This window comes from Brachyistius frenatus, unplaced genomic scaffold, assembly GCF_029030835.1.
Source record: "Brachyistius frenatus isolate BFR_SWC_R1_liver_20210118 unplaced genomic scaffold, ASM2903083v1 Contig_8, whole genome shotgun sequence".
NCBI lineage: Eukaryota > Metazoa > Chordata > Actinopteri > Embiotocidae > Brachyistius > Brachyistius frenatus.
The window spans coordinates 1,572,856-1,585,690 of NW_027210607.1; the positions used below are offsets into that span (position 1 = coordinate 1,572,856).

At 38.2% G+C, this 12,835-nt stretch overlaps 1 protein-coding gene across 1 annotated transcript in view; it reads right to left on the bottom strand.

Moving 5' to 3' along the window:
• The window catches only part of LOC138615940 (ras and Rab interactor 2-like), a 459,963-nt gene that overhangs the window by 54,485 nt on the left and 392,643 nt on the right, over positions 1-12,835 (bottom strand). The window contains exons 2-4 of the mRNA XM_069689833.1: positions 6,939-7,155; positions 2,972-3,073; positions 1,681-1,736 (exon numbers count right to left, since the gene is read on the bottom strand). The gene's annotated coding sequence lies outside the window, so the exon portion shown is untranslated. The remainder of the gene's footprint in view (positions 1-1,680; positions 1,737-2,971; positions 3,074-6,938; positions 7,156-12,835) is intronic.

A 12,835-nucleotide genomic window follows, 5' to 3' on the forward strand; every position in this document is an offset into this window, starting at 1 on the left:
AAGTAGCCACCTTTTGCTTTGATGACAGCTTTGCACACTCTTGGCATTCTTTCAATCAGCTTCATGAAGTAGTCACCTGGAATGGTTTTCCAACAGTCTTGAAGGAGTTCCCAGCGGTGCTGAGCACTTGTTGGCTGCTTTGCCTTCACTCTGCGGTCCAACTCATCCCAGACCATCTCAATTGGGTTTAGGTCGGGTGATTGTGGAGGCCAGGTCATCTAACGCAGCACTCCATCACTCTCCTTCTTGGTCAAATAGCCCTTCCATAGCCTGGATGTGTGTTTGGGGTCATTGTCCTGTTGAAATACAAATGCTGGTCCCACTAAGCGCAAATCAGATGGGATGGCATGTCGCTGCAGAATGCTGTGGTAGCCATGCTGGTTAAGTATGCCTTGACTTGTGAATAAATCACCAACAGTGTCACCAGCAAAGCAGAGGTGCTGCCACAAATGTAGAAACCATCCGCTTACCTTTTCTGCGTCTTACAAAGACCAATTTTGGTGGAACCAAAAATTTCAAATTTGGACTCATCAGACCAAAGTACAGATTTCCACTGGTTTAATGTCCATTCTTTGTGTTTCTTGGCAAGTCTCTTCTTGTTGTTCTTCCTCAGTAGTGGCTTCTTTGCAGCAATTCTGATTCACGCAGTCTCCTTTGAACAGTTGATGTTGAGATGTGTCTGCTTCTTGAACTCTGCAAAGCATTTATGTGGGCTCTAATTTGAGGTGCTGTTAATTTGCGGTTTCTGAGGCTGGTAACTCTAATGAATTCATCCTTGGTCTTCCTGTCCTGGGGCAGGATTCCGGATTGACTGACCTTCCTGTCTTAAAGTAATGATGGACTGTCGTTTCTCTTTACTTAGTTGAGTGGTTCTTGCCATAATATGGATTAGAACTGTAGTCAAATACCCCTATTCACTGTATAGAACTGTGCACCAACCCTGCCTCTACACAACACAACTGATGGTCTCAAACACTTAAGAAGGCAAGAAATTCCACAAATTAACTCTTGACAAGGCACACCTGTTAATTGAAAACCATTCCAGGTGACTACCACGTGAAGCTGATTGAAAGAATGCCAAGAGTGTGCAAAGCTGTCATCAAAGCAAAAGGTGGCTACTTTGAAGAATCTATAATATAAAACATATTCTGGTTTGTTTAACACTTTTTTTGTTTACCACATAATTCCATATGTGTTCCTTCATGTCGTCAATACTAATCTGTAGAAAAAATAAAAATAAAGAAAAACCATTGAATGAGAAGGTGTGTCCAAACTTTTGACTGGTACTGTACATGCGCACTGAAATTGTAATGAACACTTTCAGTTATTACAAAGAGTTGCTTAAAGTAGATGTCTCAGAATTTGGAGCTTTGCCGTAATTTAACTAACTAAACACATAAAAATTCAGATTTTGTTTTTGCTAACACTGAAATTAAAACATCCCAGCAGCAGTGATGGAGCTACTCAGCTTTGACCTAAGAGGAGACACTGTCAAACAATAATTTAACTGCAACTCATAAAGTGCGACTCTGCGACAGCTAACCTTTCTGAAGTGGAGAAAACTAGGTTGACACATTGTCATTTGCTGTTACATCCTAATCAATCCGATCAATGTGTTGGAAGTGTAATTTATCAAGTTAGCACTGTCGTGCATTGTGCATAAATTTGCGCAACTCTTACTTTGGAAACACTCCTATGGATCCTGCTGCTGTGCGAAATTGCAGGTATCTAATAACCTCAAAGAAAAAAAAGGAGAGGAGAGGAGAGGAGGACTCAGTCTCGTCTCCTTAAAAATTATTAAATTATTTTGCGCTACAGATGCAAGCATCTAAACTTTCCGCTCAGCTGACAATTAGAGTACAACAATGAGCAGTGGGTTGATGTTCACAAGCAGCAACAGTGATCACATTTTCAAGATTATCATCCACCGAACAGAAAACACTCCTGCAGCTTCACATCAGACGTTCAGACATTACAAATATCCATAGACGGCAAGTTCAATGAAATGTTTGGTTCATAACAAGGCCACAAATATGTGCTTCACTTTAAACTGTTTGTGATGATTACACGGTAGATGAAACATGGTTTTTGTCAAAATTATATTCTTCCCAAAATAAATTTAATCTATTGTCAAGCAATAAAAAAATTTTGTTCAAAGCTTTGCAATGTTATTTTAAATAAATGTTAATGAAACTTATATGTTCATGGAAATTGTGTTCATTTTTGATAAAATAAAAACCTACTTGTTGCAAGGAATTTATTGTTTATTGATCTCTTTCAATAGATTTTTAACTATACGAGGGCCTCATGTCTTTTGGAGCGACAACACATCAGGTGGCACGACCAATAATAGCCATAACCGTATTAAATTCAAAATAGGATGACTGATTTATTTGGGTAAAATATGTATCTTTAATACAGTATGCTTATGTGAATGATATTTTTCAATCATTTTTTTGTTTTATGAAAATTACAGAAAATATAAGTACGTGAGAAGGTTACTGTGCCATTATAGAACAAAAATAGGATATTAATATTTACAAAAACAAAACAAAAATGCAAATACTTTGTTTCTAAATTTTATATTACTGAGAACCTGTGAAACATGTCAAGCGTGTTAAGGAAATTAATAAATTTGAAGATATGTCACACCACGACAATTTTTAAGGTCACTGCCAATTCATGCCAATATAAAAACAATACAAAACAACAAATTTAAAATTTTGATCTGGATTTTTGCATACAAGACATTCTTATTGTTTGCAACAGGTATTCTTATTTCTTGTATTTTAAAATTGGCCTGTTGAAAATCCTTATACATCAATGACCCTGGAACTAACCATATCGGACAAAATATTATAGGAATTTATACAATACAATCACACAGGATTATATCTTTAATCCGTTAGGATAATTCCTATCAGATTTTATGCAATAAAACATGGTGGGAAAAAAATAACTTCAAACTCACCTTGAAATTATACTCTTTTCTTCCTTTAAACTTGTCTTCATCTGCACACTTTGGAGTAATCAACTTTTTAACTTCATCTTTTCCTCAGATTTGGCATGTATGCTGCAGGTCAAAAAAAGTTGCCACATAAATATTCAGTTAATTTACACAGCGAGGACTGTTGTTTTTTTTCCAAGAGTTTATAAGAATGATTTATGGGCAATAAAACCAAAAATGCATGCATCATAAACTGTGTTTTTATAATCCCAAACTTGGGTTTATAACTTCTTACAGCTGAATGGAGACAAGACAGTGTAGCCTCTAAGGTTGCAGTGTATTGGGTCCCTTTCCTCATCCGTTCAGTCCAATCTAAGAAACATTAATGTTATTTTTGACAAAGCTATGTCTTTTCAGCAGTATATTAAATCACTTACTACATGCTTCTTTCATTTCAGAAACATTATAAAACAGAAATCCGTTGTATCCAAACCAGAACTGTAAATGATCATTCATGCTACTGTACTACTGTAATTGCCTTTCCACCTGTATCAAGGCAAAATTCTACCTTTTATGTCTGGGACGCATTCCATCTCCGACACATCTACCGGTGTAAACTACCTAACCTAAAAATTTTTTTTTTTTTTTTTTAAATTAAAAAAAAAAAAAATTCCCCTCGGGGATTAATAAAGTAACTACCTAACCTAACTCGCAGTCATTATAGTAAATGCTTCATATCCCACTGGTAGCACCGCAGTGCATGTCAGCAGCGTCCCAGAAGTGGATCGGCGCTCTGCTGTGCTAAAGATAGGCGGCTAAAATATTTCTGATGGAAGCCACTCGGAGACCGTGGCAAGATGAATAGAGCAGATCGACTGCGCAGGAAGTCAGTTGGACAAAAACAAAGAGAATCATGTTCTTCATACCACACATCACTACATTACTCATTTCAATTTGGAAAAGAAATCCATTGTCCTCCCGCTACAACATGGTATTTGAAATAGTTACGCAACAAATAACAATGTTTTGTAATGACGAAAACAGAGCAAACTATATTAAGTGTCTGTGGGCTGCAGCACAAAGTAGGAAATGACAGCAATAAACACAAAATGGACAAAAGAAGAAACAATTTACCAACGTTTACCAACGCTAAAAGTACAAAAATCAAGGAAACATGACCAAATTAGGAAGCAGGCAGACAAAATGCTCTGCTTCTGAATAACTCCCTGTATGATATGAAGCCGTGCAGAGGACGGAACAAAATCGAGGCCCACATGCGGCGTGACGGCCCCATGTTCAGTGGAATATACAGGTCAGCAAGTCATTTTGGGATCGCCTACAACTGGTTCAAAATGCTGCTCCAAGGCTCTTGACCAGGTCCCATTTTATCCTCCCCTTGCCCATCCATGGTTGCCCATCAGGTTCAGCATAGAGTGTAAAGTAGGAGTGGGCGATATTTAGAATATACTTGCTTTTTCGCGGTTTATCATACGTGGGATGTATTAAATGACTATATCGTGAACATCGAATACAAATTAAGCCTCCGCTGGCATGAGATGCACTTTTGACTTTACGCTTCCCTCACTCCATCCGACTGTGTGCTTCTCGGAGAGATCCGTGTCGGAACCTCTAAGCAAGCGGAGGAGGACAGCTGTCGGTTTGCAGCTGCAGCACCGGCTGCAAACACACACAGAGCCTCTGATTGACAATGGCAGAGAGAATACGCATACAAAAGTGCAGTTACTCTTCACTACAGTCGATGCTGACAGTCGTTTGCGTGTAAGGGATGAAATGCGACCAGTTTGTTGAGACATCCAGAAAGTCCGTCACATACAGGCTTGAGAGATGCAAAGTTTTTCCGACCAGCTTGAGGGTCAGTGCGCCAGTATGAAAGCAGCCTGCAGCCACACAGTCAACTGATTAAGAACATGGGTTAACAATAAAAACTAGCCATTAACCAGTTGATATTCATGGGTGTGTTCATGAATTTGCTCTGAAATACTCCTGTTTAAAAAAAAATGGTGCTGCAGTTTGCTACCCAAGAAATGTCATTTATATACAGCTCGTGATGTGGTTGTTTTTTCAAAAGAACCAATCCGATTGCCATTGACATGACGTACTGAATCAATAGACAGGATTTAAAAAGAATTGATAAAAGAATTGTTGAATCTTGTCTCATCTTTATTTTGATTTTTTTGTAACAAATTGTGGCGAGTAGTATTGATAAGCGTTTCAGTACCAATAATTGATATCTGTCCAGGGCAATAGCCCTGCTGGCTCGAATAAATACTTTGTTGTGATTTTCCCCTTTTTGCATGTAAATTTAAAATGGTTCCAACAGAAACCACTAATGGATATAAACAAGAATGTTTGAATGCAGACATGTTGCAGGAACTAATAGAATTACCATACTGGTATTATTTTAATGCATCAAAGGGTTCAATTTCTGGCATTTCTGAAATACTTTTGAGAATATTCCAAAATATCACAATATATATTGTTTATTGCAATACAGGTTAAAAATATTGCGATATTATTTTTAAGCCACACCGCCCAGCCCTAGTATAAAGTCATCGTTCTCACCGATAGAGACCCTCTATGGTCAGGCTCCGGAATACATCACTAACCTGATCTATCATCATACCACTAATGGGTCACTCAGTTCTTCTGACCAGGCTTACTTTACTTGTTTAAAGAATAAAGGTGAACATGCTTTTAAAGTGGTGGCTCCGACCCTGTGGAATACTCTTCCCCAGCTTCTGTCGACGCCTTCAAAAAAAAACCACAAGGCACATGTAATCAGATTGGTCTTCCCTAATGTTGTCTCGTGCTTGTATTACAATAATGTTGTTGTTTGTTGTGATTATTAGTTTCTCTTTTAATATTGCTACATTTATTTTGTTTTTATTATTGTGAAGTGCTTTTTTTTACTTTGTCTGAGAAAGGTGCTATATTAAAATAACTTGAATTACTTACTAAGATTGACACGACAAAATAATACTTTTGACTTCAGTAAACTGATTAGACTTTTACAAACAGCGAAAAAAATATCCCAAAAGTATATCTATCTATCTATCTATCTATCTATCTATCTATCTATCTATCTATCTATCTATCTATCTACTAAAATCACATTTCTGCAAATAATTACAAATTTCCCCCCAAAATAACAAAATTAATATTGTAGAGATCTACATTGACATACAATCTCTTTACAGATGTCTTAAGACAATACTGGATATATAGGCTATTGAATGATTGAAAATGCAGTTGTTGATTGTGTTGCCAACTCAAAACATTGTAACATGCAGTTTTCACTGCCCCTTTAATACATCCCCAAAATTGCTTTCACTTGTACAATATATTCCGCAGAAAAAAAGTTGCTTATTTTCGAATTGGCTTTCATGGCTCGCCTTCGAGCTTCCGTGGTACAAGCACAACAACGCGCGTCCTCCTTGTTCTTCCAGGCGGCCAGGGGTTGGGGTAAAACATAGCGATAGGATAACAGAGTTCCAGTTGCCTTTGTCCCATCCGTGATCTCGGGCTGTTTTATTTCATTCAACATTTGCAATTTCTTTAGTAGGTTGTGTTGGATTATTTGGCCAGTAGAGATTCGTAAAAGTCTTCAACCACATCCTATGTCATATGTGACTTCGCAAAGCAGCATATGAGAAATTATAACTGCGAAATATTAATACTTAGCCTAACGTAATCGGTAATCGGTCCAGTGGCTTTCCATTAATACGGTTTAAACACTGACGTCGCGCGACAGGTGGTTGATCGATTTTACAACACGTCACGTAGGATTCCTCATATAAAGTGCAGCTCGATCATTTATGGTGACGCAATAAATCGACTATCTTCCGCTTTTCTCGGAAGGCAAGGATTAGATTTGAGTTTAGAAATGGATTAGTGGCGACGGAGACACGGCTCTTACCGACGCAGAACGTCAACACAAAGGACAACTAGTTGAACCTAAATGGTACTTTACCTGTGGCGGAGATTGTGTCGGATGCAGTTCAAGCGAAGTAAAGTCCACAGATCTGACGAGTTGCTGCATATGTAACATATAATAGCTCCATGTCGAGGTTACTCTCTCAGTTGTTATAGAATGTGAAATAAGTAGCCCACTTCTCAAAGTCTCGAATGAGGAAAGCAAGTGAACAGAATCAGTCCCGCAGCAGTTTTCTCCATGGTCCTAAACTCTTCTCAGCAACTCCTGGCTGCGTTACTGTCATCGACTAATATGACACGCTGGAAGAAAGGGCTTCTTCTTCTTTTGTTTAATGGCGGGTGGCATTTAGCGTTTAAGGTGCATTACCGCCACCTACCATGCTGGAGTGTGAACCCAGTTCTTCATTTCCCTTGGGCTCAAACATTTCATTCTGTTCATGAATTGTTTTTGAGAAACTCTAATAAGGCTTTATGTTGTCTATCCTCAATGCTAAATACATTCTCTAGATTTAACATGCTCACTCCACACTTCCTTAGTTCCTTTGTTAGTTTTTTCTCAATGGCAGTGACAAATAACATGTTCAACCATTTCTACTACTAATTCACATCCACACAGCTCTGATTGATATTAAGTGCCTTGTACTGTTTATCCCTGTGTGCCCTAACCTCAGTCTTGATATTAAGTTCTCATTTTTATTTTCTTCTGGACACAAAGATCCACAAATACAGGAAAAATTACTACATCACTGTTACTAGTCAGAGCATCCCATTTCTTCTGCCACTTTACTACCTGCATAAACAAAACATGCAACCTTTGCTTTCCACACTTTCCCAGCAGGGTCTAAAAGGCCTTCACAGCTTGTGTTCCTGGGTGAACCTGCTCTTCTTTGTGCCCTTAAAAATTGTCCCAATTATCTGTATTTTAGATTCAGTGTAATTTTTTAATCACTTCCAGCTTTTTTAATAATAATGTTTCTGCTGCAGACATACTCCCATAATCAGTCACAGATCTCTTTAAAGCAATATAAATATTCTTCAAAGCCTTCTATTTGCTCCAAACCCTGTCACACATCTAAACACATCCAGAACCGTCTTGCATTTTTCTGTCTGTTATTTATATAATAACTTGCTTACAGGTAAATTACCCAATAATTTTTTTTTAATTCAACTAAATGCTATTCCCATTTAATCTAACTTAATTTAATCTTAAACTTAAATTTGATTTCTGTCTGAACAATTAAGTGATTTAACATCATATTACAAATTTGGTCTGTCCTTGGCAATGTTAACCCAGATTTTGCAAGAGCTCCCTTCTTTTCTTGTATAATAAAGGGTGTATCGATCGCACAACATGTACACTCCTGTCTTCTCTCCTCAATATCCTTTCTCGGTTACAATATTATCAGCATGCATTTCAGTGAATGTCTTTATGTCTGTTTTATCTTTATTTGTCACTGCTGTTGACTCCAACTTTGCTGTGTACTGACACTCCTAAGGATTCCCCTCATTTTCCTTATCATCCCCCAGACATTACTTGTGGGAGCTCCTCTTCCAATTCTGTTACAAAAATCGTCCAACTGCTTAAAAATTTTCTGACTTGACTTGCACTCTCTTGGTTGTTCCTGTTGTCTGTTATGTTGGCCTGTCAACCAAAGGAGGGGGAGAATTACGTGACGCATTAGAGAAAACTAGTGAATCATGTAATTATACCCCTCCTTTGGTTCACCATTTTGCTTCTGCATGTGTCGTCTTTTTTGCACTCTGATCTGTTAAATCTGTACCTCCCTTTCTATCATTTCACACCCCCGTTCCCCACGCTGTGGCAGCCTCTGCAATTGCAACATTTAGATTGCATGCCTTTCCTACAGTACTCGTAGTCATGCTCCTCCCCACATCTGGCACTGTCTCAGTAATGTAAAACTACATTACTGAGACACTGCCATTTGAAGAAATACTGTGTGGTATGACATTGTCCACACAAAGTGACTTCAAAACCCGTTTCCCAATGAATATATCCAATTTCCCATAGTGCTGACGAAGAAACTTGTTTGTAAAGTCTTGGTTTAAGCCGTGGCACTGTAATGCAGTTTTATGCGGTATTTGAGCTTCTCTCGCTGAGATAAGGCTGTTTTTGAAACATTGTGTTTCCTGTGAAATTGTCCACACACAGTGACTTGAAACCACTTTGGCAATGTAGTGTATCCCATTTGCCATAGTTCGGAGTATGAAACGTGTTTGTAAACACTTAGTTTAAGCCGTGGCGCTGTGATGCACTAGGCTGATGAAGCGAGATTTGAAACACTGTTTTCAGTGAAGATGCGGTTAGGGTTAGTGTTATGGTTAGGGGTTAGGGTTAGGGGGTTAGGGTTAGAGGGTTAGGGTTAGCGAGTTAGGGTTAGGGTTTAGGGTTAGAGTTGGAGGGTTAGAGTTAGAGTTAGAGTTAGGGTTAGGGTTAAGGTTAGGGGGTTAGAGTTAGATGGTTAGGGTTAGAGTTAGGGTTAGATAAAGCTGTTTTTGAAACATTGTGTTTTCAGAGAAATTGTGAACATAAAGTGACTTGAAACCACTTTGGCCATGTAGTTTATCCCATTTCCCACAGTACTGATGAAGAAATTTGTTCGTATACACTTCGTTTAAGCCGTGGCACTGTCATGCAGTTTTACGCTGTATTTGAGCTTCTCTCGCTGAGATAAGGCTGTTTTTGAAATATTGTGTTTCCTGTGAAATTGTCCACACAAAGTGACTTGAAACCACTTCAGCCATGTAGATTATCCCAATTGCCATCGATCTGAGGAAGAAACTTTTTAGTAAACACTTAGTTTAAGCCGTGGCGCTGTGATGCAGTTTTACATTAGGCTGAGAAAGTGAGACTTGAAATGCTGTTTTCTGTGAAATTACAGACACAAAGTGACTTGAAGTCTTTTGGCCATGTAGTGTATCCCATTTGCCATAGTACTGATGAAGAAATTTGTTCGTAAACACTTAGTTTAAGCCGTGGCGCTGTGATGCAGTTTAATGCTGTATTTGAGCTTCTCTCGCTGAGATCAGGCTGTTTTTGAAACATTGTGTTTCCGGTGAAATTGTCCACACAAAGTGACTTGAAACCACTTTGGCCATGCAATTTATCCAATTTGCCAAAGTACTGAAGAAGAAACTTTTGAGTAAACAGTTGAAGCCGTGGCGCTGTGATGCTGATAAAGCGAGATTTGAAACACTGTTTTCAGTGAAATTGCGGTTAGGGTAAGTGGGTTAGGATTAGGGTTAGAGTTGGAGGGTTAGCGTTAGGGTTAGGGTTAGGGTTAGTGGTTTAGGGTTAGGGTTGATTTAGGGTTAGAAGGTTAGGGTTAGAGTTAGAGTTAGGGTTAAAAGGTTAGGTTTAAGGGTAGAGGCTGGGTTTTGGGGTTAGGGTTAGGGTTAAAGTTAAGGCTTAAGGGTTTAGGTTTAGGGTTAAGGTTAGGAGGTTAGAGTTAGATGGTTAGGGTTAGGATTAGGGTTAGTTAAAGATGTTTTTAAAACATTGTCTTTTCTGAGAATTTGTGAACACAAAGTGACTTGAAGTCTTTTGGCCATGTATTTTGCCATAGTTCTGAGTATGAAACTTGTTTGTAAACACTTAGTTTAAGCCGTGGCGCTGTGATGCAGTTTTACATTAGGCTGAGAAAGTGAGACTTGAAATGTTGTTTTCTGTGAAATTGCAGACACAAAGTGACTTGAAACCACTTTGGCCATGTAGTTTATCCCAATTGCCATGGTTCTGAGGAAGAAACATTTTAGTAAACACTTGGTTGAAGCCGTGGCGCTGTGATGCATTAGGCTGATCAAGCTAGATTTGAAACACTGTTTTCAGTGAAATTGCGATTAGAGTTAGTGTTATGGTTAGGGGTTAGGAGTTAGGGTTAGGGGGTTAGGGTTAGAGGGTTAGGGTTAGGGTTAGAAGGTTTGGGTTAGAGTTAGGGGTTAGGGTTAAAGTTAGGGGGTTAGAGTTAGATGGTTAGGGTTAGATGAAGTTGTTTTTCAAACATTGTGTTTTCTGAAAAATTGGGAACACAAAGTGACTTGAAACTACTTTGGCCATGTAGTTTATCCCATTTCCCAGAGTACTGATGAAGAAATTTGTAAGTAAACACTTAATTTATACCGTGGCGCTGTGATGCAGTTTTACATTAGGATGAGAAAGTGAGATTTAAAATACTGTTTTCTGTGAAATTGTCCACACAAAGTGACTTGAACACTTTGGCCATGTAGTGTATCCCATTTGCCATAGTTCTGAGTAGTAAACTTTTTAGTAAACACTTAGTTTAAGCCGTGGCATTAATATGCAGATTTATGCTGTGTCGGAGCTTCTCTCGCTGAGATAAGGCTGTTTTTGAAATGTTGTGTTTCCTGTGAAATTGTCCACACAAACTGACTTGAAACCACTTTGGCCATGTAGTGTATCCCATTTCCCAGAGTACTGATGAAGACATTTCTTTGTAAACACTTAATTTATACCGTGGCGCTGTGATGCAGTTTTACATTAGGCTGAGAAAGTGAGATTTAAAATACTGTTTTCTGTGAAATTATCCACACAAAGTGATTTGCAACCACTTTGGCAAAGTATTGTATCCCATTTGCCATAGTTCTATGTAGGAAGCTTTTTAGTAAACACTTAGTTTAAGCCGTGGCATTAATATGCAGTTTTATGTTGTATTTGAGCTTCTCTGGCTGAGATAAGGCTGTTTTTGAAATATTGTGTTTCGTGTGAAATTGTCCACACAAACTGACTTGAAACCACTTTGGCCATGTAGTGTATCCCATTTCCCACAGTACTGATGAAGACATTTGTTTGTAAACACTTAATTTATACCGTGGCGCTGTGATGCAGTTTTACATTAGGCTGAGAAAGTGAGATTTAAAATACTGTTTTCTCTGAAATTATCCACACAAAGTGACTTGCAACCACTTTGGCAAAGTATTGTATCCCATTTGCCATAGTTCTGAGTAGGAAACTTCTTAGTTAACACTTGCCATGGCATTAATATGCAGTTTTATGCTGTATTTGAGCTTATGTCGCTGAGATAAGGATGTTTTTGAAATATTGTGTTTCGTGTGAAATTGTCCACACAAACTGACTTGAAACCACTTTGGCCATGTAGTGTATCCCATTTCCCACAGTACTGATGAAGAAATTCTTTTGTAAACACTTAATTTATACCGTGGCTCTGTGATGCAGTTTTACATTAGGCTGAGAAAGTGAGATTTAAAATACTGTTTTCTGTGAAATTATCCACACAAAGTGATTTGCAACCACTTTGGCCATGTAGTGTATCCCATTTGCCATAGTTCTATGTAGGAAGCTTTTTAGTAAACACTTAGTTTAAGCCGTGGCATTAATATGCAGTTTTATGTTGTATTTGAGCTTATGTCGCTGAGATAAGGATGTTTTTGAAACATTGTGTTTTCTGTGAAATTGTCCACACAAACTGACTTGAAACCACTTTGGCCATGTAGTGTATCCCATTTCCCACAGTACTGATGAAGAAATTTGTTTGTAAACACTTAATTTATACCGTGGCTCTGTGATGCAGTTTTACATTAGGCTGAGAAAGTGAGATTTAAAATATTGTTTTCTGTGAAATTATCCACACAAAGTGACTTAAAACCACTTTGGCAATGTAGTGTATCCCATTTGCCATTGTATTGATGACGAAATTTGTGCGTAAACACTTAGTTTAAGCCGTGGCACTGTCATGCAGTTTTATGTTGTATTTGAGCTTCTGTCGCTGATATAAGGCTGTTTTTGAAACATCGTGTTTTCTGTGAAATTGTCCACACAAACTGACTTGAAACCACTTTTGCAATGTAGTGTATCCCATTTCCCACAGTACTGATGAAGAAATTTGTTTGTAAACACTTAATTTATACCGTGGCGCTGTGATGCAGTTTTACATTAGG